We start from the raw sequence: 24,054 nt of genomic DNA on the forward strand, positions 1-24,054 counted from the left end.
GTGACAATATATAGTACTACTGAAGATACACTGTGCGTTCAATAAAAGTTGGGGTGGAGGAATGCTCTTCAAATGGGGGTGGTGAGTGGGAAGGTCCATTATATATATTTGTATGCATTTAGTTTACATATAAAATTATATAATTTAAAAATATATAACTACATATAATTTAAAATTATTTACATTATATATTATAGTGTGATATATAATATAAAAATTTATATAATTACACATATAATATAATATAAAAAATATTATATATTTATATATATTTATAATATAAGTATATATATTTATATTATATATCATAGTGTGATATATAATATAAAATGTATATAATTACATATATATCATAATATAAAATATATATTATATATTTCTATATATAAATATATATTATATAATATATTAAAATTACATAATTACATGTAATTTTAAATTATTTACATTATATGTTATAGTGTGATATATAATATAAAAATTTAAAAACACATAATCTCTATATATGGTATATGTTATATATAGAATTATATAGTTTTATTGCAAAGATATTACAGGGCTAATTCAACTACAAAATCTTATCCATTTTTAAAAGCTCTGTGTAATGGGAATGGAAAAGGTTGTAGAAGAGAAAGAAAATAGCCAAAAATATTGTTTTCGCCACGGAAGAGTGTTTCAACCAGCAGGAGAAAGAGTTGTTCATCTCCACCACATGAGAGTTTCCAGTCTGGCCATTAGCTGAAGACTGTGCAACGGAAAAACAACGTTTGCATTTCAAGCGAGAGTCCATACCAGGTACTAAAATAATTTGAAAGCAGAGACCAGCCTCTAAATTGGGTCATGTAACAAAACACTAGAACCTGGCACATGTTATAAATTTAAATGATGGTTAAAATCAATTCCTTTGTAGGGAAAATGCATTTAATGTAAACTTTGGGGTGACATTTCTAACTTTCTCTGTGGTAGCTCTGAAAATATATCTGATCACCTGATGCGAGGCTGTCAAACCCTACCAAACACTTAAGCGGAGCAGTTCCTAAATTAAATTGGTATTCTCCAGGCGCTCTCCCTGAAACGCCAGCCCAGGGCAGATCACACTCACAAAGCTACAAGAGGGAAATGTCGGTACTGTACTTTAATAGGGTCCGGGAAGCACGTGCTTGCAGAGACTAGGCGACCCCTGCAATAATAACTGCACAGCTTTGTTTCATTTGAAAACATAAATCTGTACACACATACTTAGTTAGACATAGATCCATGTCTATAGAAAAAAGTTCAGCTAATAATAAAAGAAAGGATGAACATTGGCACTGGAGATGTTGACAGCATTATGCAAACTTTTCAATATTCCCTTGCATGCTCAACTTTAACTTTTGTTTATAAAGTCCGCTTAGACATAATTTACAACTTCTGTTAGCTTAAGCTGGGTTCTGTAAAATCTGTCTAAAAACATCAGCTCAGAGTGCTTTGAGATGTTACAAATATATCTAGATATCAAACATTGAGCCTTGCAAATTATATCCATTTTGGAAACTCCGGGTTTGTATTTATGGACACGATATATTTTATCTCTGATGTCTTAAAATATGAAGCAAGCCTTGCTTGTATTTTTTTTTTCCCTTGCCTTTTCCAACTCTTGCTCTAGCTATCTATGAAAGAGACTTAGGAGCCCAAGAAAAATAAAATGAAAAATTCTGAAGTTTGTCACTATTTACCAAATTATTGGAGTTCAGACTTTGTGAGGTGACTTGGGGAGGGAAAAAAATACACAGGTCAAGTAAAATTTGCCCATTCCCTAAAGTATGTAATTTCATTCTAGTATAATTTAGGACTTCGATACTTTAAAAAAAAATGTTACACAATTCTGCTATTTCACCCATGTTCGGCAGAATATTGCAGAAATCTGACCTTTGGGGGTAGTTAGAAATATCCATTAGTGTGGAGTAAGAGAAAAGGATAAATCCCATCTCTGTATTTACTCCTGCAATTTAATTTGCTTTGAGATCAAAGACAGAGACTGAAGCCCTTCTTAGTGTCCACTTTTAAAGTCTCAGAACAGCAAAATATTCCAATTCATTTTTTGCCTTCCATGGAAGAGGGGCCTGTACCTTCCTCCCCGAAGTGGTTGCGAAGAGTGAGGTGCACCGTCTGGAGCCCCTTTAACAGCACGTCTGCAGAGGAGAGTGCTTGGTCAGCTGCATACGTTTACTCTAGGCTTTGCTTAAAGTAGACTATGTCTAATGCAGGGTGCAAACTGAAGGGATTAAATGAAAGGTAAAATAATGAAGAATAAAATAACTTGATGATATTTTAGTGAAGTAGTAGTTTCTGGCTATGAAAATATGGATGTAAATTGGGGAGTTCCCACTGTGGCTCAGCAGAAACGAACCCACCTATTATCCATGAGGATGTGGGTTCTATCCCTGGCCCTGTTCAGTGGGTTAAGGAACTGCAGTGTAGGTTGCAGATTCAGCTTGGATCCTGAGTTGCTGTGGCTGTGGTGTAGGCTGGCAGCTGCAGCTCTGATTCAACCCCTAGCCTGGGAACTTCCATATGCCACAGGTGTGGCCCTAAAAAAATATGCATGCAAATCAAGTATTGATATAACAGAAGACCAGCTCCATATCAAAATACAGTTGGATGCACATATGGAGACCTTCTTATGGGGAATATCAGAGTTGCAGTTAACTTTGGCCGACAGGAGGTGCTAAGGAGAGATGGAGAAGAAAGAAAAGACCAGCTCCTTTTTGTTTTTCCTTGGTTAAGCACCAAGAGCTCTTCACTCTTGAAGCAATGGGCTCCAGCCGCTAGCATTTTCCCCAGACCAGCTCATAGTGTCTCAAACGTAAATAGGATCTGCTGGCCGGAGTCCCCTCCTCTAAGGACTGGACTCCAGTTCTGTTCCCTCAGACTTTAGGAGTGGATTCTTGCTTTCTTCAGTTGCTGTTTCTTCTTGCTTAATGCTCGAGAAGCAACTCCCAGCTCTCTTTGTTAGAATAACCAGCATGGTTTCTGCTTCCTTCTGGACTCTGACTGATGTACTGTTTGCTACAGGCATTTTTTGTTTAAACAAACAACTTTTTATTGAAATTTAGTTGATTTAGAATGTTGTGTTAGTTTCTGATGTACAGAAAAGTAAGGTACTTTTCAGATTTTTTTCCTTTATAGGTTATTACAAGGTATTGAATACACTTCTCTGTGCTATACAGCAGGTCCTTGCTATTTACCTATTTTACATATAGAAGTGTGTACTGGTTAATCCCAACCTCCCAATTTTTCCCTCCCTCCTTTCTCCTTTGGAAACCAGAAGTTTGTTTTCTATGTCTATGAGTCTGCTTCTGTTTTACACATAAATTCATTTGTATCCCTTTTTAGATTATACATGTAAGTGATATCATGTGACATTTGGCTTTCTCTGAGTTGCTTCACTTAGTATGATAATCTCTAGGTCCATCCATTTTGGCACAAATGGTATTATTTCATTCTTTTTTATGGCTGAGTAGTATTCCATTTTATACTCTCTCTATATAATATAATATTATATATATTATGTATAGGCATATATATTAATATATATATCACATCTTCTGTATCCATTCATCTCAAGACAAATTTCTTAAGTTCCTGGGACTACTTATGGTTGTATTCCTGACTTCCTCATTCAGTTCTTTCTTCCAGGAATGTTTCCTCTTTCTGTTCTCCCTCTCCCACCCCTAACTGCTCAGATTTTTCCCGGGTAATGTCTCCTTGAATCCCCACTTCCTCTGGGAACCTTCCCTGACCCTCTAGACCATATTGAATCTCCATTGTCACCCTTTTCTAAGACCAATCACATCACCTTATTGCCCAGTGTCCATCTTCCCACCTGCATCCATGCACATGTGGGCAGGGACACATCTTACTCCTACCTGGTACCAAGCACATTGTAGGCAATCAGTAAATGGTGATGACATTGATTAAATTAGCTTCTTATAATAAAAAAATTCAGTAAAGTTTTTCAAATAATGTATAATTTATATTTTTATTCTCTTCTCATTTGAGTGATTGCAGGTGTGTGGGATTCTTTTATTCTATCCTATAGAGAATTTAACTTCTTCATTATATCCATCAAGGTTCCCTTCAACTCTTGGTGCCATCTTGCCCTAAAGAAGTATATTCTCTAAAACCCATATACTTGCTAAGCAAATACTGTGTCAAAGAAAATCAAGTTTCCCCTGAAACCTGATGGCCTCTGCCATGCAGATATTCTGGAGCTGCCACTGCTTTTGCTTTGGGACTTTAATTTTCTATTTGGCTGCTGGTTCCTTTATCTGTTATATCAGGAATTCTGGTTTATACCTTTTTTTACTAAAGACATACAAGTATAAAGAAGAAATCTTTTTTTAAAAGATGGCTTTCTGTCCCTAAAGAAAAGCCCAAGTAAAGATATTTACAGAGTTGCTGATATTTCTTTTTTTTTTTCTTTTGGTCTTTTTGCCTTTTCTAAGGCCACTCCCGTGGCATATGCAAGTTCCCAGGCTAGGGGTCTAATTGGAGCTGTAGCCACCGGCCCACGCCAGAGCCTCAGCAACGTGGGATCCGAGCCGTGTCTGAGACCCACACCACAGCTCACGGCAATGCCAGGTCCTTAACCCACTGAGCAAGGCCAGGGATCTAACCTGCAACCTCTTGGTTCCCAGTTGGATTCGTTAATTACTGCACCTCGACGGGAACTCCCCAAAGTTGCTGATGTTAATGAGAATTCGTCAAGAAAATCTCTGGGGCTCAAAGAAAAAATAGTGATTTTTATGATTGTGTCTAATACTGCTTTCACACAAAACTGCAAAATAGAACAACTTAGTTTACGTGGCTCCCTTTCCCTTGAGGCTGCGGTGCCCCCAAGTCCATCACTCTCTCACTGCTGTGACTACTCTCCTGGACAAGAACTTCCTAAGGGACTGTAGCTTCCTCCCACCGCCAATTAATTACCTGTTCTTTGCCCCATCATCCCTCAGGAGAACTAAATGAAAACTGGGTGCATTTAATGGGTACTGAGGGCAAGGAGATCAATTTTCAGTAAAATATGCATTTGAACTAGAATTTTCTGATATCATCATTCCCAAATTGTGCTCTTTGAATACAACATGATTCTTTCAGTAGCAAATAGCAGATATTTATCATCTCTTTTTTTCTTTATCAGAGTATTGTTTGTAAAAGATTACAAAGGACTTGCAGTACTTCTGAAGATCTTGGACTTGATGGCTCAAATATAGCTTCAACGTGTTAGATTTAGTTTGTATCATCCCAACCCAAAGAAGAGATCCATTTTTTTTTTCTTTTTAGCCCCCCCCAACCCCCCCACAGCATATGGAAGTTCCCAGGCTAGGGGTCAAATTAGAGGTGCAGCTACTGGTCTACACCACAGCCACAGCAATGCAGGATCTAAGCCACGGCTGCAACCTACACCACAGCTCACAGCAACACTGGATCCTTAACCCACTAAGCAAGGCCAGGGATCAAACCTGCATCCTCATGTATACTGGTGGGATTTGTTTCCACTGAGCCACAATCGGAACTCTAACGCTTTTTAAAAAATGACATTTAGGGCTTGAAGTATCCGCTGGAGCTGATGAAAATCTCTATTTACTTTGCTTTGAATGAAATATGCTCAGAAAAAAAATCTTGATGACATTTTGAATATTTATTTTATAATGGGTTCTTATCCGAGTCTCAACTAGTCTGATTAGGCAGAAAAGAATACATGTTCTCAATATTATCACTTACTGATTTGCTAGTATGTGCAGGTGATGTACTTATATTCTTTTATATAATCCTAATGGTATTGTAAACCAAGTAATCCCCAATGTCTTTGAGGAAACAGAAGATTAGTTAAGCAATTTCCCAAAATTACATGGTTAGTTAAGTGGCTTGACTGGAATTTAGACCCAAACCTTCTTTAACTCCAATCCTTGGATCCTCTTGCTCTATCTCTACTACATCTCTTTCTTTGTTTTTCAGGTGTGAAGTTTGATTCATGTCTAAATATATGACTTATTTGTCAGTATCTTTAACGTAGCTTTCTGACAGGGTACAAGATCATATGATAGAATTGGGGCAAAATCTGATCTACAAATCCAAGTATCTTGCTTACATTCTTGAAGATGGGGCTTTGGTAATTTTATAGGCTCTGGTGTTTTATACTATAAATACATTTTGTTCTGAATGGGTTTAATGAGAATAAGCAGACTATTTGCCTGCTACTTATATTCTGATCGTCGAGATCTGTTATGGAAACAAAGAAACAGAAAATCTTTAAAGCTGTATAAAATGTAAACCCATGTAAACTGTCTATTGTTCTTCTGTGGCGTGTAAATACACATTGGTATAAGATGTTTCTATCGTAAACAAAGAGGCTTTCAAAAGTATTTGCCAAATTTGGACTTGTTTACTTAGTGATATCTTCTCAAGTGAAACTTAAAAAATTCTCTCTGCTAATTCCAGTAGTCTTTCAGCCAGGTGAGTATTTAGGTTCACGAAGCTCTGATAAAATGGCAAGTATTCAACCCCCTGGTGGATTTTGAACAGGAGGCAGCGATGTGCTGGAGTTGGTCCACACGGGCTCCCAAAAGCAGATTGTTAAATATTAAGGAATTTTGTGAGCTGCTATTAAAAAATGGATTATATAAACTTACAATTAAATAAGTTATGTTAAAAACAAAGGAAATACATGGTCAAAATTTATTACTTCCAACTTAACTTACTACATTGTGCAATCATCCATGCTCGGAAGTACTTAAACCACAAAAACTGGCAAACATTAAGAATCAAGGCTTTATTTATCGTATTGGGTTTTTTTGTTTGTTTGTTTTTGTTGTTGTTGTTTTGGAGTTTTTGGTCTAGACTTTAAAAATGATGGAAGAATATTAATGCAAATCATATTTAAAAGTGCACTTTACATTGTGGTATATGGAATGGCTGGTCAATGGGGCCTGCGGCATAGCACAGGGAAGTCTACCCAATATTTGGTGATAATCTATATGGAAAAAGAATCTGAAGGAATGGATATGTGCACGTGTATAACTGAACCACTTTGTTGTACAGCAGAAATGATCACAACATTGTAAATCAACTACATTTCCATAAAACTTTTTAAAAAATGAAAGTGCATTTTATCTGTAGCTGTTACGTGGTGAATAGTGCAAAATTTAATGACATTTCCTTCTAGTATTTGCAAACTTTTTTTTTTTTTTTAATTTTAGGGCTGCACTCGTGGCATATGGAACTTCCCAGGCTAGGAGTCAAATCAGAGCTGCAGCTGCCGACCTATGCCACAGCCACAGCAATGCCAGATCCAAATTATACCACAGCTCATGGTAATGCCAGATCCTTAACCCACTGAGCAAGGCCAGGGATTGAACCTGCGTCCTCATGGATATTTGGTTCGTTTCTGCTGAGCCACGAGGGGACTCCTTTTCTTTTTCTTTCTTTCTTTCTTTTTTTTTTTTTTTGAGTATTTGCCAACTATTTATTCAGCAAAGGAAATGCTCATATCATTAATAACGAGTGACACTCCAAGTTATTTCTTTGACATTTTTACTTTGGCTAATATTTTCATTTGTCTTAACAAACAAGGTCAATGTTCATGTTAAATTCTAACATATTCATATTCATATTCACTCATCAATTGTAACCAGAGATCAATTAGGAATTTCAGAGTCTGGCAAAAATCAACCAAAGCCTTTTGTGAGAGTAAATTGGCTGTGTGAACTTAGAAGAAAAAAAAGTTTTCCGTATTTCATTACTATTTGTTATTTGTATGTTACACATTCTTTACATCAGCACAGTTTATAATAAACAATAAACCTATTTACAAATATTTTTCTTCTTGCAGAGAGCCTGGTGTTAAACATGCACCAGCACACCTCTGACAGGAGGCACACACAAGCCTTACTGAGATTCCAGTTTACCCTCAGAGAGTTGAATAGACACCGTCTGCCTTTACACGGATGAGGACTGTTCCTTGCAACTGCCAATTAAGGTACTAATACAGTTAGTTGAAGAAAAGTAAATCCCACAAAGGCTACTGGTAGAATCTAGAGTGGTATATTTAAAACTCTTCTAAACGTCAATGGACGATTTGTCCAAAATAGACAAAACACCTAATCTTGCAAATTTTTTGAGAACTTCCTTCCTCCTGGAACCCACATAAGGTGTGAGGTGTCTATGACATCCAAGAGAGGGCTGCAATTCCCGCTGAGTTTTGTTTCCCTTCGGGTGTAGTTAGAGAATTACAGAGTATGTGGAGTTCTTCCAAGTACTTACCCAAGTCTTTTGTTCCCACCATTAATGTTGAAAATCTGACAGAGCCTAGGAGACATGTTTTTGCCATTATTTTTAAAATGTCGAATTCCTAGTTTTTTCTTTCATTTCTTCTCTCTTCTTTAGCTTTTTTTTTTCTTGTTATTTAAGTTTTTTTCATTCATTGAAGAATTTGTGAACAGAGGTATTGATGATGTGGAGATACATAAAAATTTATGGAAAGTTACCAAAAAAGCAGAAAGAAAGCAAAGAGTACTTTTAGAATTTATTCTTTTAGATGTTTACTGTGAAGGGGAATGGTAAAATGACAAATGATGCATTATTTCTAACTGGCCCATGTATGTAGAACCTCCATTACTTTAAATACTGTAGGTAGTACATGAAAAAGCAGGAGTCGTTTCTAACATAAGCATGATGAGGGAGTTCCCGTCATGGCTCGTGGTAAACGAATCTGACTTGGAACCATGAGGTTGCGGCTTTGATCCCTGGCCTTGCTCAGTGGGTTAAGGATCCGGCATTGCTGTGAGCTGTGGTGTGGGTCACAGATGTGGCTCGGATCCCACGTTGCTGTGCCTCTGGCACAGGCCGGTGGCTACAGCTCCAATTGGACCCCTAGCCTGGGAACCTCCATAGGCCGCAGGAGCGGCCCAAGAAATGACAAAAAGACAAAAAAAAAAAAAAAAGAATGATGAATGGTTTAAAGGGCCCATCCTGTTCAAGATTTCAACTATGATGTTTTGTCCAAGGGTTAGGTTAATAAGATAATTTCTGCAGAAACAGATTGTTTTTCCTCATTTGCAAGACAGGCTGTGTGTGTATGTGTGTGTGTGTGTGTGTGTGTGTGTGTGTGTGTGTGTGTGAATATGTATACACAAGTACCCACAATAACTATCTTGAGACTCCTCACCAGAGTCTGGTTTCTTTTTTGTACTATTTTTGAAATGTTTTGCTACCTCACACTGTGGGGTAAATGTAAAATGACAACCCGTATTTGTTTAAAGCTAGAGAAGCTTCGTATTCCTCGTGTGGTCAGGAAGGCTTGTTTATTTGGTTTTGTGAATCTAAATTCTGATGATTGTCCTAAGTACTGACAACTTAAACAGCAGTCTTTGTTCCCCTAACAGAATTGTTCTCTTATAAGGATAAAAATCTACCGTTGTGGCGCAGTGGTTAACGAATCCGGCTAGGAACCATGAGGTTGTGGGTTTGATCCCTGGCCTTGCTCAGTGGGTTAACGATCCGGCGTTGTCGTGAGCTGTGGTGTAGGTCGCAGACACGGCTTGGATCCTGCGTTGCTGTGGCTCTGGCGTAGGCCGGCGGCTACAGCTCCGATTAGACCCCTAGCCTGGGAATCTCCATATGCCTCGGGTGCAGCCCTAGAAAAAGACAAAAAGACAAAAAAAAAAAAGAGGATAAAATCTAAGTTATCTGACAGTTCTAAAGAGGTAATCTAAGTATTAGTCAAAAGAATGAAAAGTGCTGTAATTATACAATTGAACCACCTCGACCAGTGAGATGTTTGCTGGTCAAATACAGCAGTGGAATAATTTAAAGAGAAAGGAAGTTACTCATTACTATACCATTTGGGAGATATTCTAACCTGGTTCTAGGAAAACTTCCTGCTTTGAGAATATTTCTGAGAATGACATCTTTCTCTTTTAAAAATTTTTCTTGCACCTGAAGTTTTAAAAGCAGCATTAATTTTTGCTGGAAAAAATATTTCACTTCGTTTTGAATCACTCTTCAGTATATATTCTCTCCCTGCTTTCTTCAGAAGAACTCCTTTTCTTTTCATTGAAGTATAGCTGATTTACAATACTGTGATATTTTCAGGTATATGGCATCGGAGAATTCTTTTACCTGACTTGATGGATCTTAAGGCTTGGAACTGAAATTTATTTCTTCCAAGGAGCATTGACATCTCTCATTTAATTGATCTTGTGATAGGGAAATATGACAAATTTCTCACCTTTTCATTCAGCTAAGTTATGTACTTGCTAATTTTTCCATTATTCTACCTTTCAACTTTGCTGGTTTTGAAATCTGTGACATAGGAATGTAACTGACCCTGTCGTCTCCTGAACAGAGAAACCTGAAACGTGCCCTTTTTGCTTTCTCTTACAACAATGGTGGTGGTCCAAGATAACCCAGAATGCCAGTTCTTGAAGGAAATGTTGCTTGTGAGGCTTCCTCCTAGATTCATCTGGGACAGGCTTTTTATCAATAATATCAATTATTTGTACTTCTCAATTTGGATGTCATTTTTCATAGATTCAAGGAATTCCATGATTGGCAGGCATCTTAAAGACCGACAAACCCAAACTCTTCATCTCTAATAAAGGAACTGACATCTAATGATCTTAAGTGACTTGCCAACATCTTACAATGAGAAGCAGAGCAGAAAATAGAATACAGAGTCTATATCTATGCTATCTCTCCTACTTCAGGTAACCACTTCTGAGGCCTGAATCATCTTATTTGTGCTTACTCTTTAGAAATTGATTAAATGCAAATCAGGAAATTTCCCTATGTTTAACATTCATTTGATTGTCTTAGCTGTTGGAGTTTTAGGACCCATTCACAATCAATAAGTAGAGGATTAGGTAATAACCTTTGGCAAAGACAACTGACTTTCTGAGCCCAAAATAACCTCATGTGGGAAGAAGAGAAATGTAATTTCCCTGGGTGGATTTAGTTGTACATGACAAATTCCCTGCATTTTGGTTCAGTTTGGTTTCTCTCTCTCTTCTTTTCATCTCAGCTGCCACCAAAACACTCAGTCCTTGAAGGATAAGCCCCTTTGGGTTGATGGCCTCATAAAGACTGTCAGAGCGTTAGAATGTAAAGTACTTTGGAGATAATCTGGTCCATGGCTTTTCCCTTTACTGACAAGATCCAGAGAGATGGACTGGCTTGCCAAGACCATAGATAGTGGCTTCACCCATTCCTTACTGAGAGAGTCCTACTTTATAATCCACTTCTCTTGCCATCCCTCCATGATATAATGAGGTATTTCATATGTACTTCTTTGGTCCTAAGTAAATAGAAATGAAAAAAGTGGTGACTCATATATACTGTACATATTTGTGTTTGAATTTATCTAGAAACATGGGTGCAGATATCTGTAGATTCATTACCCATATGAGCGCATATATGCAGAGGTTTTCAGTTTCATTTTATTTATTGAGTCACATCTATGGCATTTTTTGATTATCATGGTAAAATTTAGTGCACTCCTTCTACCACTATAATAGGTACTATGGAAAGATTTCAGCATAGAAAACATTTCTGCTATTAAACTGGTTATGATCTAATGACAAGAAAAGTATAATCAATTAATTTTTTTACCTTGCCTTGTCCAAAATATATGCAAATACCAAAGGAAAATGGTGAGATGTGGGTTCTTCTCGTGGTCACTGTGGTCAAGACAGTTGTATGTGTTCACCTGTTCCCTTTTCTTCCTGAACACACAACTTAAATACATCTAGGCTTTCCTCCTTTCAGATGGGGCCATGATACTGAGCTCTGGGCAACAGAATGAGGGCAGAAGCACACAGACTCTCAGACTTTGAATCTAAAACAAATCTTGTACATGTAAGACTGGGTCACTTTGTTGTACAGCAGAAATTATCACAGCCTTGTTAAATTAGCTATACTTCAATAAAACTTAAAAAATGAAATAAAATAAAACCAATCTTGTTATCACTGCACCAACTCTGCTAGTCTTCCAGCTACACACAGAGGATGCAGTGGAGTAAAAATGCCCTATAAAGGTGGTAAAACCACAGAGATAAAAGCCACGAAATCTTTGAATGACAGCATAGAGAAAAGTCATCCCCTCCCTCCCTATTGCAAATGACTATGATTAGCATAAGAAATAAAAACTACTTTAATAAAATATTAGGTTGTTAGTTTGCATAACCTGATTAATACAGCCTATTTAACGTCAAAGGGATTATTTGTCTTGGAAATTTCTAGATTGAGAAATAATTGCTTAAAACATAAATATCATTAGAAATTTTGTGCTTGATTAAGCTTATCCTCTAAGAAAAACCATTTTGTGGGAAATGCTCTGTGAATGAATAAATTAACAGGTTAATGAATTTATGGTATGAAGCATATACATGTTTGGAATGGAAAGAGAATAACGATCCTATAGGAGGCAGTATTAAGCATATGGTTAACTTATAAAAATTGCCAAACAATTTTCATTTTCCAAAGTGATTGTACCATTCTGAATTCATACCAGAAACAAAAGAGAGTTTCAGTTGTTCTGTGTTCTTAGCAGCACTTGCTATCATCAGCATCCTAAATCCGAACCATTCTAGTGGATGTTTAGTAGTACTTCATTGTGATTTTCATTTGTGTTTCCCTGACAAATAACCATGTTGAACATCATCTTTTCATGTATTTATTAGTCATTAATGTATCTTCTCTGGTGAAGTGTCAGTTGAAACCTTATTTGCCTTTTTTCCTTTATTATGGGCTTCTAATTTATTCTGGATACAATTTCTTTATCAGCTATGTTCTGTACAAATCTTTTCCCCTAATCTGTAGCTTGTCTCTTCATTGTCTTCGTATTTTTCAAAGAGCAGATTATGTCCATGTCATCAACTTATTTTTTTAGGATTTTTTGCATTTTTGTGACATTCCTAAGAAATCTTCCCCTAACCTGAGGTCATAAAGGTTTTCTCCAATGCGTTCTTTTGGAAGTTTCACAGATTCATCTTTTTTTGTTTAGCTCGATCATCCACTTTGAGTTAATTTTTATGTGTGGTGTTCGGCAAAGCTTGAAATTCACTTCTTTGTATATAAATATCTACTCATTCCAGGACCATATGTTCAAAATGCCATACATTCTCCTTCGAATAACCCTAAGTTTGTTGATCTCTATGCTTCGCTAATTCAGCAGTGTCTCTGTGATAATTCTCGAAATCAGGTAGTGCACATCATCCAGTCTTGCTGTCCTTTAAAAAACTGTTTTGACAGTCTCTAGCTGGAAACTTTCACATTGCAAGGACAGCCAAAAAAAATTGTTTTGTCTGGTCTAGTTTATTTGAATGTCAATATATATTTTTGAGTCATCTTGTCACGAAAAGATATACGAAGTTCCCCCCAAATTACACAAAAACTCGGGATTATGATTGAGATCATGCTGACTCTACAGATTAATTTGTAGAAAATTGATTTCTTTGTCATATCAAAATTTCCAATGTGTGAACATAGTATATTTCTCTTTATTACTTTCTCTCAACAATGTTTCAAAATTTTCAATGTACAGATTTTGTACTTATTTAATAGTTCAACTAACTTTCATTTATCCCTAAGTATTTTACATTTTTGATGCTGAATATGATTTTTTTAAATTAAAATTTCCAGTCATTAGGTGCGCTAATATACAGAAATATAATTTTTTTTTTTGCCAATCCCAAAGCATGTCCAAAATATATGGAAGTTCCGGGGCCAGGGATTGAACCCATGCCACAGCTGTGACCTGAGCCACTGTAGTGAAAATGCTGGATCCTTAACCTTCTGAGCCACAAGGGAACTCCTTTAGTTTTACTTTATATAAGATCTTTGATTGGTCTTTGTTATCAGAGCAATAGTGGAATCTTTCATTTCTGAAAGATTTAGTATATAATTAAAATCATTTCTTCCTTAAATATTTAGTGGAATTCACTAATGAAGCAATCTTTTCCTTCTTTTTAAAAAAAATAATCGCAGTACTATTAAGATTATTTTTTCATGAGTGAGCTTTGGAAATGTGTGTCTTTCATGAAAACTATATGTCATTTTAGTTGCTTGTTTACTTGTTTGTCTTCTCCATTGGCCTATTATAGACTCCTTGAGGGAAGGACCCTTTATTTTAAAGACTTCAGCTCTTAGTGTAGTGTAAGTCACGTGGTAAGTATTCCACAAATGTTCCTTAAATAAATGAAGAGGTGGATGAACTTCCAGTGGGACCTCAAGGAGTTTCATAGAAGAAAACCAGAGGTGGATCAAGAGTGACTAAGATGAAAGAGGAAAAAGATGCCCACAAAGAAAGGACGGTCAGGAGGAGACAAGGGCAGGGCTGATTAGTGAAGGCAGAGTGCGCATCTTGGGGTATTGAAGTCAAAGTTAAACTGGATAAAGATAAGCCAGAACTAATCCAAGGGATTGACTGAACTGAGGAGCTTGGATCTTGGTCTGTATACATTGGGAAGCCACTGGAAGTTTTTGAGAAGGGGGTTCTGAGAACTGCTCAGGGTTTAAAAGGATGTTTCTGGTGACACAGTGTGGGATTGATTAGAGGGATGGAAACAAGTAACAAAAGCAGTTAGGCAGCTGCTGCGATGCTACTTTAGTGAGGACTAACAGTGGGGACTCGAACCAGTCATCCTTTAGGTGTAGGAAAAGATAATTTTTAGAATCAAGACTCTTCAGATTTTTTTTTTCCCCCACCGGAGTGAGTGGTGCATGAAGAGATGAACGATAATCTTGAGTTTGGGTAGATGGTAATGCGCTAACTAAGATGAAGCAACAAGGGACAGGGCAGGTTTGCTGCAGAGGGAGACTAACCAAACCAAACAAGGGCACTGGGACTGGAGAAAATCCGTGAAGATTTGGAGCCGCATGCACCGAAGTAAAAGTTAAAGCCACTGAAATAAATGAGAACAGTAGATGGGAATAAGCCCGGGGAATGGATATCTACCTAAGGGATTGGGGGGTGGGGGGAAGAAAGCTGATGAAGTTCTGGCAGAAAGAAGGACAGGAGCCCAGAAAGCACAGAGATGTGATGGTCTTGCAAGCATTTCAAGAAAATGTTGACTGGGAGGTGGTGCAGCAGAGCAATTAAGAGTCTAGAGCCATGAGTCAGAAAGATTCCCTGCAGAATCTCTGTTTTAATATTTGTAGGCTGCATGATTGTGAGTGAGTTATATTGCCTGTATTTTTAGAGAGAAGGCACTCTTATAGCCTGTTTCACAAGGCTGTTAGGATAAATGAGAAAAAAGTCCCTTTAAGTGCTTCTCATTTTGCGTGGCTTATAGCAAGCAATCAATATGATCTACTATGATCAACAAAAGAAGAGATGCTTCAGGGAGTTCGAAAAGAATGAGAGGTGTTAAGTTTTGCTTCTCTAGAAGGCAAGGCAAAGATTATAAACCTATAGGAATTACTCTTAGACGTGAGGTTCTTAAGTCTTTTTTGCAATACCAGCATCTTTATAAGTATTATCTGTAGACTGGACAAGGAGAGAGAGAGAGAGGACAAAAATATTTAATTCTAAATTGGTTTGCTAATTTATATGAAAAGAGGCTCCAAGGAAAATATCAAGAAGGATGCTAATTTCTTCTGGAAATGTGAAAAAAGCACCCCAAAGGAATGAATCAAAGGCAGATACATGCTAATTTTGTTTCATTTCTTTGCTGAAAATCACTTAGTGCTATTTTATCACAGTGTGTTAGGCTTGTTTTTATTTCTTTAAAAAAAACAAAATATTTAGATTCTGCTCATGATTTGAACATAAGCCAGCTGGCTTATGAAACCAGCCATTATATCAACAAAGACCAGATGTAACTAAATCTTAATGTTCAAGTAGGATCTAATATATACATGTGTGTGTGTGTGTGTATGTGTATATATATATAAATTTTTAAGGGCTGTACCTGTGGCATATGGAAGTTCCCAGGCTAGGGGTGGAATTGGAGCTGCAGCTGCCAGCCTACACCACAGCCACAGCAATGACAGATTCTTAACCCACTGAGCAGGACCAGGGATCTAACCTGCAACCTCATAGATACCAGCTGGGTTCATTACTTGCTGAGCCACAGTGGGAACTCTCGAACCTAAAATATTAAGAATTATTTAGCATTTTGATTTTTCATTTGATAGTCTGATCAAATCAACATTTTAAAAATTGTCTATAGATTTGGCACAGAGATTGTGAAAGATCAGACACAATCTCAAAAGTCAGAGAATGATTTTGGAAAATGTATTTGAAATGTCCTTGAATGTTAAGAAAGTCATTTTGGTCAGAATAGAGCCCCAAGTATAACTGGCTACATGGTGCAGTGCACACATAACACAGAACCCATGCATGAGGGGTACAGACCCTCTTTCAAGGGAATACCCATACCACACGTCCTTAACCCATAGAGAGCTTTAAGCTTTTCCACCCATTTTGTGATTTCTGCAAAGTAAACACAACTGCTTAGTTATCTTTCTTTTTGTGTGTGTCTACATCCATTTCAGGAGAACTAAATGACTGCATTTCCTCCAAGGCATCAATATCCTGCCTCTAGAACTGAAAATCTGAGTTTCCTTCTTCTGGATGAAGAAGAGAGAAACAAAAGCTATTGTTAACATCTTCCGTTGGGAACTTATCAAGGCACAAGAGCAGCATCTACCTTTGTTTACTGAGGCGGGTTTACTGTGGTTCTCGAATATTATACAATCGTTTACACAGCAGCCCTTTTTACAGGTTTTAAATCTTCCTGAGCTGCCACTCTCTGAAGCTGAGTCTGCCAGCTGGCAGACAGAGAGGTGCTTGTGTTCTAACTGATGGAGGTAATTAACAGCCCCAACTGTCAGAAGGTGACAGCAGGCAAAAAGTTCTTGCCCCGGGGTCACAGCTGGACTCCAAAAACTTGCTCCTGATTTACCAGTAAAACTAATAATGTAAGTAATATTGGTATTAAATTATAAAATCCAAGGGTCAAGCTGAAATTCTGGGTTGTACCCCACATTCACTGGCAGCAAATTAGCGATAATATCTTGGCAATGACTCTGTCTTGTAGTGACTCTGTCCTCTTAAATGAATCCTGCAAAAATCAGCGGGTGCCTGTTTGGGCAAAAATTTGTGGATCTCACTACCCTTAAAGAAGCAAAGTGGTGTGTTTCACTTTGATTTCTTCTCATAAATGGAGCTCTTAATAGGATATAGTATTTTTTAAATTTTTAAAAATTATAGTTGATTTACAGTGTTGTGCCAATTTCTGCTGTGCAGCAAGTGACCCAGTCATACATATATATACATTCCCTTTCTTATATTTTCTTCCATCATGGTCTATCCCAAGAGATTTGATATAGTTCCCCGTGCTGTACAGTAGGACTTCCATGCTTATCCATTCTGTATATAGTAATTTTTAATGTTTAAGAAAATCAAACCATCAGGCATTAACAGATCAGGTTTAGAGCAGGTATGTATATATGTATGCAGGTATGTGTGTTTAAATGTTTTTTTAATACAGAGTTTAGTTTTTACTGTTGTGTGTTTGGTTGGGTGCAGATACCAGATGATCTTATACTTAATTTTTAACTTTGCTTTGCAGTTCTAATTGAGCAATATTCTTTTTTTTTGTTTTTTTTTTTTTTTTGGTCTTTTTAGGGCTGCACCTGAAGCATATGGAGGTTCCCAGGCTAGGGGTTGAATCGGAGCTGAATCGGAGCTGTAACTGCTGGCCTACATCACAGCCACAGCAATGCCGGATCTGAGCCATGTCTGCGACCTATACCACAGGTCACAGCAACGCTAGATCCTTAACCCACTGAGTTGGGCCAGGGATCAAACCTGCGTCCTCATGGACGCTAGTCAGATTCGTTTCCACTGAGCCATAATGGGAACTCCAAATTGAGCAATACTCTTATTCATAGACTTCTATTTACCTCTGGTGAGTCTAGGTCAGAGGTGGGTGTGGGGGATGCAGGGGGAGAGATTAGATGGATGGAGATCGGAGAGATAGCCTAAGCCTACCTTTTTATTTTTTTATTTTTTATTATTATTATTTTTTTGTCTTTTCTAGGGCCGCACCTGTGGCATATGGAGGTTCCCAGGCTAGGGGTCTAATCAGAGCTGTAGCTGCCAGCCTATGCCCGAGCCACTGCAACACGGGATCCGAGCCGCATCTGTGACCTACACCACAGCTCATGGCAATGCTGGATCCTTAACCCTCTGAACAAGGCCAGGGATTGAACCCGCAACCTCATGGTTCCTAGTCGGATTCGTTAACCACTGAGCCACGACGGGAACTCCATAAGCCTATCTTTTTAAATGATATTGATATGTAATAATACTATCATTATTATCAGAGACTTTCCCAAGTTTTAAGAGAAAAGTGCAGGGACTTGCTTACTGGAATTGAATCTTACTTTCCCAAATTTTATTCTACCTTCCTAGCGAAGGTCACATCTGATGTTCTGGGGGGAATTAAACAATTATGACCTCATTGCAGAAATGTCCCTTTGTCTGTAAATTCCTAAACATTGTGTACCATCATGAACTTTTGGCTCATCTAAAAAATAATTGTTAGATTTGTTTATTTATTTATAAAAGAAGCAAAAACTACTTTGGGGACTTCGAGAAGTTACATGAGTATGAATCTGAAAATGAGTCACAGAGATATTTAAATGCATTTCCAAATAAATGGGTTCCTTTGAACTAAAGTCCTATCTCCGGTCTCAGGAGGTGTGGGAGTCTAAGGGTGGAAATCCAAAACAGGAAACCTAACAGGTCCTTGTGTCTTTGACACCTGAATAAAGTAAATAACTAAGATGAACCAAGTGAGCAAGTTTTTGTTTGTTTGTTTGTTTTGTTTTGTTTTTTAATCTAACTTGTTGACGACTCCCTTTCAGGGAGAAAAACAGTAGTAACTAAGATTTGGTTTCTATTGTCCAGGAAGTTTAGTGTCAAGGTGGGGATAGAAAGATTAAAATCATAAAAATGAGGAAGAATATTATGATCTAAATGTGCCTCGAGGCTTGTTAGATAAAGGGTCAGGTGAGAAAAGGCCCAAAGGAATATTCTGTGGGTGAGGGCTGACTAGCTTAAAATATGCATAGGTTACAGGTAGCTGTGTCAGCTCATGTGAAATTCTAAGGAGTTTGCCATTTATTTTATGAGAGTGATATTCCACTGAAGGTAGATGATTTGGGAGTAACAGGATCACACAGATATTTTAGGAAGTTCATTTTAGGGAAAACTTGGGAGAAAACTGACTGCAGCAGTGATTCTCGAAATGAATTTTTTTCCTAAACTTGAGGAATTGTCTCGCCCTGGTCGTGGTTGAGAGTGGGATGGTTGTCATGGGCCTTTAGGCTCCTCTCTGCTGCCTACGCCAGAGCCACAGCAACGCAGGATCCGAGCCGCATCTGCGACCTACACCACAGCTCACAGCAACGCCGGATCTTTAACCCACTGAGCAAGGCCAGGGATTGAACCCGCAACCTCATGATTCCTAGTCGGATTCGTTAACCACTGAGCCACGACGGGAACGCCTAAATTCTTAACCCACTGTGACACAACAGAAACTCCCATTTTACTTATCAATTTTTAAAACTGGAATCTTAGAAATAATAAATCCTTGCCTATGATATAAGTAGAATTTTTAAAAATACACTATTTTTTTTAACTTGGCTTATGTTTTCATTTTTGTCATGCAAAACCCACGTTTGTGTGTGTGTGTGTTCAAAATTATCAACTATTTCCACTTGTTGCTTCTCAGTCTATAAAGGAATTTACCCATGTTTTCTTCTATGACTCTGTTAGTTTCATATTCTACATTTGCATCTGATTAGTTCGGAATTTATTCTGTTAGAAAAAGATGGAGTCTTACATATTTGCGTATGAATAGCCACTTGACACTTGTGATTCTTTTGATATTCCCTTTGTCCTCAGATTCTCTAACTTTGCAGAAGCTTTATTCCTACCACTTTTCTTTCACTTACAACCTTCAGGCAGTCCTGAATTTTGTATATGATTTTTTAACATGCAACTTTACTCCCTTTATTGATCAGCTCTAACTGTTTTTTGGTTGAGTTCTTAGGGTTTTCTGTATGTAAAACATGTCATCTGAAAATAGAAACAGTTTTACATGTTATTTTCCAATTCTGATGCTTTTTATTTCTTTTTCCTGCATGACTGCTCTAGCTAAGACTTCCAATACAATGTTGAATACAAGTGGTGAGAGTGAGCATCCTTGTTTTGTTCCTTAACTTAGAGGGAATGCTTCTAACTTTTCATCATTGAATGTGATGTTAGCTGAGGGCTTGTCATATATGTCATTTATTATGTTGAGATATATTCCTTTCATGCATAATCTGTTAAGTGTTTTTAGTATGACTGGATGTCGACTTCCGTCAAATAGATTTTCTCCATTTATTGATATGATCAAGAATCTTTTCTTTCAATGACAATGTATTTGATTATGTATGTTTATGTTGTATCGATATGTATGTATGTGTGTATAAATATATATATGTAAGCTTATGTATGCTATGTATAAGTGAAAAGAATGACAGCAATGATTCAAGAGATGGGAGAGGGGAATTAGGATTATTTTATTATTATGTATTACTCACTTTACTGGCAAAGTGGTATAGTGTTATTAGAATGTAACTCTAGGACAACCACTAAAAAGTTTCCTAAAAAATGTAACTGATATTCTAAGAAAGGAGAGTAAATGGAATTATATAAAATGCTTAGTTAAAACCATAAAGAACAGAAAAAGAGTGGAAGACAAAAAAAAGCAACAAAGAAAAAGGGCAACAAATAGAAAACAGAAATAAATATGGTAGGTATTGATCCAACTATTTGGGTAACTGTTACCTTAAATGCCAGTGATCTAAATACACCAATTAAAAGAGAGAATTGTCAGAGCAGATCAAAAACAAAACAAAACAAGACCCAAATATATATTGTCTGTAAGAAATCCACTTTAAATATAAAGACACACAGATTAAAAGTATAAGGATGAGGAAAAATATACCATAACAATCCTAATCACGAGAAAGTAGTAACTATATTAATTTCACACAGAGAAAACCTTCAAAGCAAAGAAAATTATCAGCAATAAAGGGCTTTAAAAAATGACAGTGGAGTCAATTCTCCTAAAAGACATAATGATCCTTAATGTGTTTGTGCCTAATAACAGAGAATCAAACTACATTAGATTAAAAAAAGAATAGTAAGGAAAAATAGATGAATACATATCATAGTTGGAGACTTCAACACTGCTCTAAAGAAATGGACAGATCCAGTAAGTAGAAAATTATAAAGACACAGTTGAACTCAACAACACCATCAAGCAACTGGCTATAATGGGTATCTATAGACTACTTTATCCAACAACAGCAAAATAGATATTCTTCTCAAGCTCACACAGAGCATTCACCAGGACAAATCACACACTGGGCTCTAAAACACATCTTAAATAATTTGAAAGAGTAGAAATTATACAGTGTTTACTCCTGAACCACAACAGAATTAAACTGATAATCAATATCAGAAAGATAAGTAGAAAATCCTAACATACACAAGGATTAAACAACACGTTTTTAACTAAAATACAAGTCAAAGAAGAAACCCCAAGAGAAATTTTAAAATATTTTGAGCCAGACTAAAATGAAAACACAAGTTATTGAAATCTGTGAGATATAGCACAAACAGTCCTTAGAGGGAACTTGATATGATTGAATGCATATATTAGGGGAAAAAAAAGATCTAAAGTCAAGAATGTGGACTTCCTGTTGTGGCTCAGTGGGTTATGAACCCGACTAGTATCCATTGGGATGCAGGTTCCATCCCTGGCCTTGCTCAGTGGGTTAAGGATCCAGCATTGCGGTGAGCCATGGTGTAGGTTGCAGATGCGGCTTGGATCCTGTGTTGCTGTGGCTGTAGTGTAGGCTGGAAGATGCAGTTCCTATTAGACCTGGCCTGCAAACTTCCATGTGCCACAGGTATGGCCCTAAAAAGCAAAATAAATAAATAAAATCAAGAATGTAAGTTTTCTTCTTATGGAATGAGAAAAAGAGCAAATTAAATTCAGAGTAAGCAGAATAAAAGAAATAATAAGCAGAAATCAATGAAACTGAAAACAGGAAATCAGTAGAGAAAATCAACAAAACCATATCAGTTCTGTGAAAGATGAATAAAATTGATAAACTTCTAGCCATCTAAGAAAAAAGAGAATACAAATGACTAATATGAGAAATGAAAGAAAGGACATTGATATAGATCCCTTGGACAGATAATCAATGAATACTATGAATAAGTATGCCCACAAAGTTATAACCTAGGTGAAATGGACCAATTCCCTAAAAGAGAGAAAATGCCAAAAGTCACATAAGAAAAAATAGAAAATCTGAATAGGTCTATATCTAATGAATAATTTGAGTCAATGGTTAATAACCTCCCCAAAGAGAAAGCACCAGGTCCAGATGGACTCACTTTTGAATTCTACCAAACTTTTAAGGAAGAAATTATGCTAATTTTCTACAATCACTTTCAGAGTATAGAAGCAGAGAAAATACCTCCTAACTCATTCTATGATGCTAACATTACCCTGTATTTCTTAAGTCAGTCCAACGATGCCAACATTACACTAACACCAAAACTAGACAAAGATATTACAAGAAAATAAAACCACGGATCAATTTTTCTTATGAGTATGGACATAAAAACTTCAATAAAATATTAACAAATAGAGCCCAACAATCTACAAAAAAGCTATGCACCATGACCAAGTGCGATTTATCACAGTTAAACAAACCTGGTTCAACATTCAAAAGTCAAATAATGTAATCCATCATATCAATAGTCTAAAACAAAAAAATTTACATGATTATAGCAACAGGAGAAAAAATTTTGACAAAATCTCGTACCCATTCATGATTAAAAAAAAAAAAAAACTTTCACTAAGCTAGGAGTAGAGTGGAACTTCCTCAACTTAATAAAGAATATCTATTAAAAATCCTAGAGTTAACATACTTAATGGTGAGAAATTTAAAGCTTTCCCACGAAGATGATGAACAAGGCAGGATATCCCTCCTCACCACTTCTTTTAAACATCATATTGGAAACTGTAGCTAACACAGTAAGATAAGAAAAGGAAAGAGGGTATACAGATTAGGAAGTGAGAAATAAAACTATTTTGGTTTGCAGATGGCATGTTCATCTATGTTGAAAATCTTGTTTCCCAGATTAAAATCCAGTCATGCTATTCCATTTATTGCTCCCTCTTATTTCAAACTGAATACATACCATACTCTTCTAGACCCTTTAAGACTTTGTCTCAGCCTTCCTCTCTAGTGTCATCTGTCCTATTCCATATCCTAGCACCTATACCCAAGTTGTTCCAAACTTCTTTCACAGCCCCAAACATGCAGGGGTGTATCTCACAGTCAGCCTTGCTTATCCTGTGCCTTGAAATGCCCTTACTTTGGTCCTTCACTTGGATACTCTCTATTTACCCGACAAGACTTAGCTCAGGCATCCTCTTCAAGACACTCTCTTTGAAGGGCAGCCTTACTCAGGGGCTCCTCACAGATGCTCTTCTAACATCCCCAGATTCTCTCTCCTCAGGCTTCACCACAATACATTCTGTTGTGGTTACCGGTTTATGCGTCTGCCTCTATTTTCTGCAATAACTATAAGCTTATAACATATATAGTATTATGTATTATATTATATAACATATATCTTATTATAATATATATTATATAATATAACAGAAGTTATATATAATACAATATAATAATATATAATATATTATAACCTATAACTATAAGAGAGCAGGGAGTTTTCTTAATCATCTTTATATCCTTGGTCACAGTTCCCAGATATAAAGTTACAATCAAGGTTAATCACATGAATGAATGATTAAGTAAATAAATAATAATCTTTCTAGGCTTACTTTGAAAATATTTCTCACATGCATCTTTCCTGTCTTTTCCCACCTGAAATATTTTATTTTACTTTATTTTATTTTGTTTTATTTT

At 36.7% G+C, this 24,054-nt stretch overlaps 1 long non-coding RNA gene across 2 annotated transcripts in view; it reads left to right on the forward strand.

The window, feature by feature from the left end:
- Window positions 1-600: 600 nt before the first annotated feature.
- The window catches only part of LOC125116826 (uncharacterized), an 88,980-nt gene continuing 65,526 nt past the window's right edge, over window positions 601-24,054 (forward strand). The window contains exons 1-3 of one of the 2 annotated variants that reach the window (XR_007132432.1): window positions 601-795; window positions 7,871-8,017; window positions 16,534-17,195. This is a non-coding gene — a long non-coding RNA (uncharacterized LOC125116826). Of the gene's footprint in view, window positions 796-7,870; window positions 8,018-16,533; window positions 17,196-24,054 lie in introns of those variants that run through there. The other variant, XR_007132431.1, reaches the window with a different exon arrangement.

Source organism: Phacochoerus africanus, chromosome 15, assembly GCF_016906955.1.
Source record: "Phacochoerus africanus isolate WHEZ1 chromosome 15, ROS_Pafr_v1, whole genome shotgun sequence".
NCBI lineage: Eukaryota > Metazoa > Chordata > Mammalia > Artiodactyla > Suidae > Phacochoerus > Phacochoerus africanus.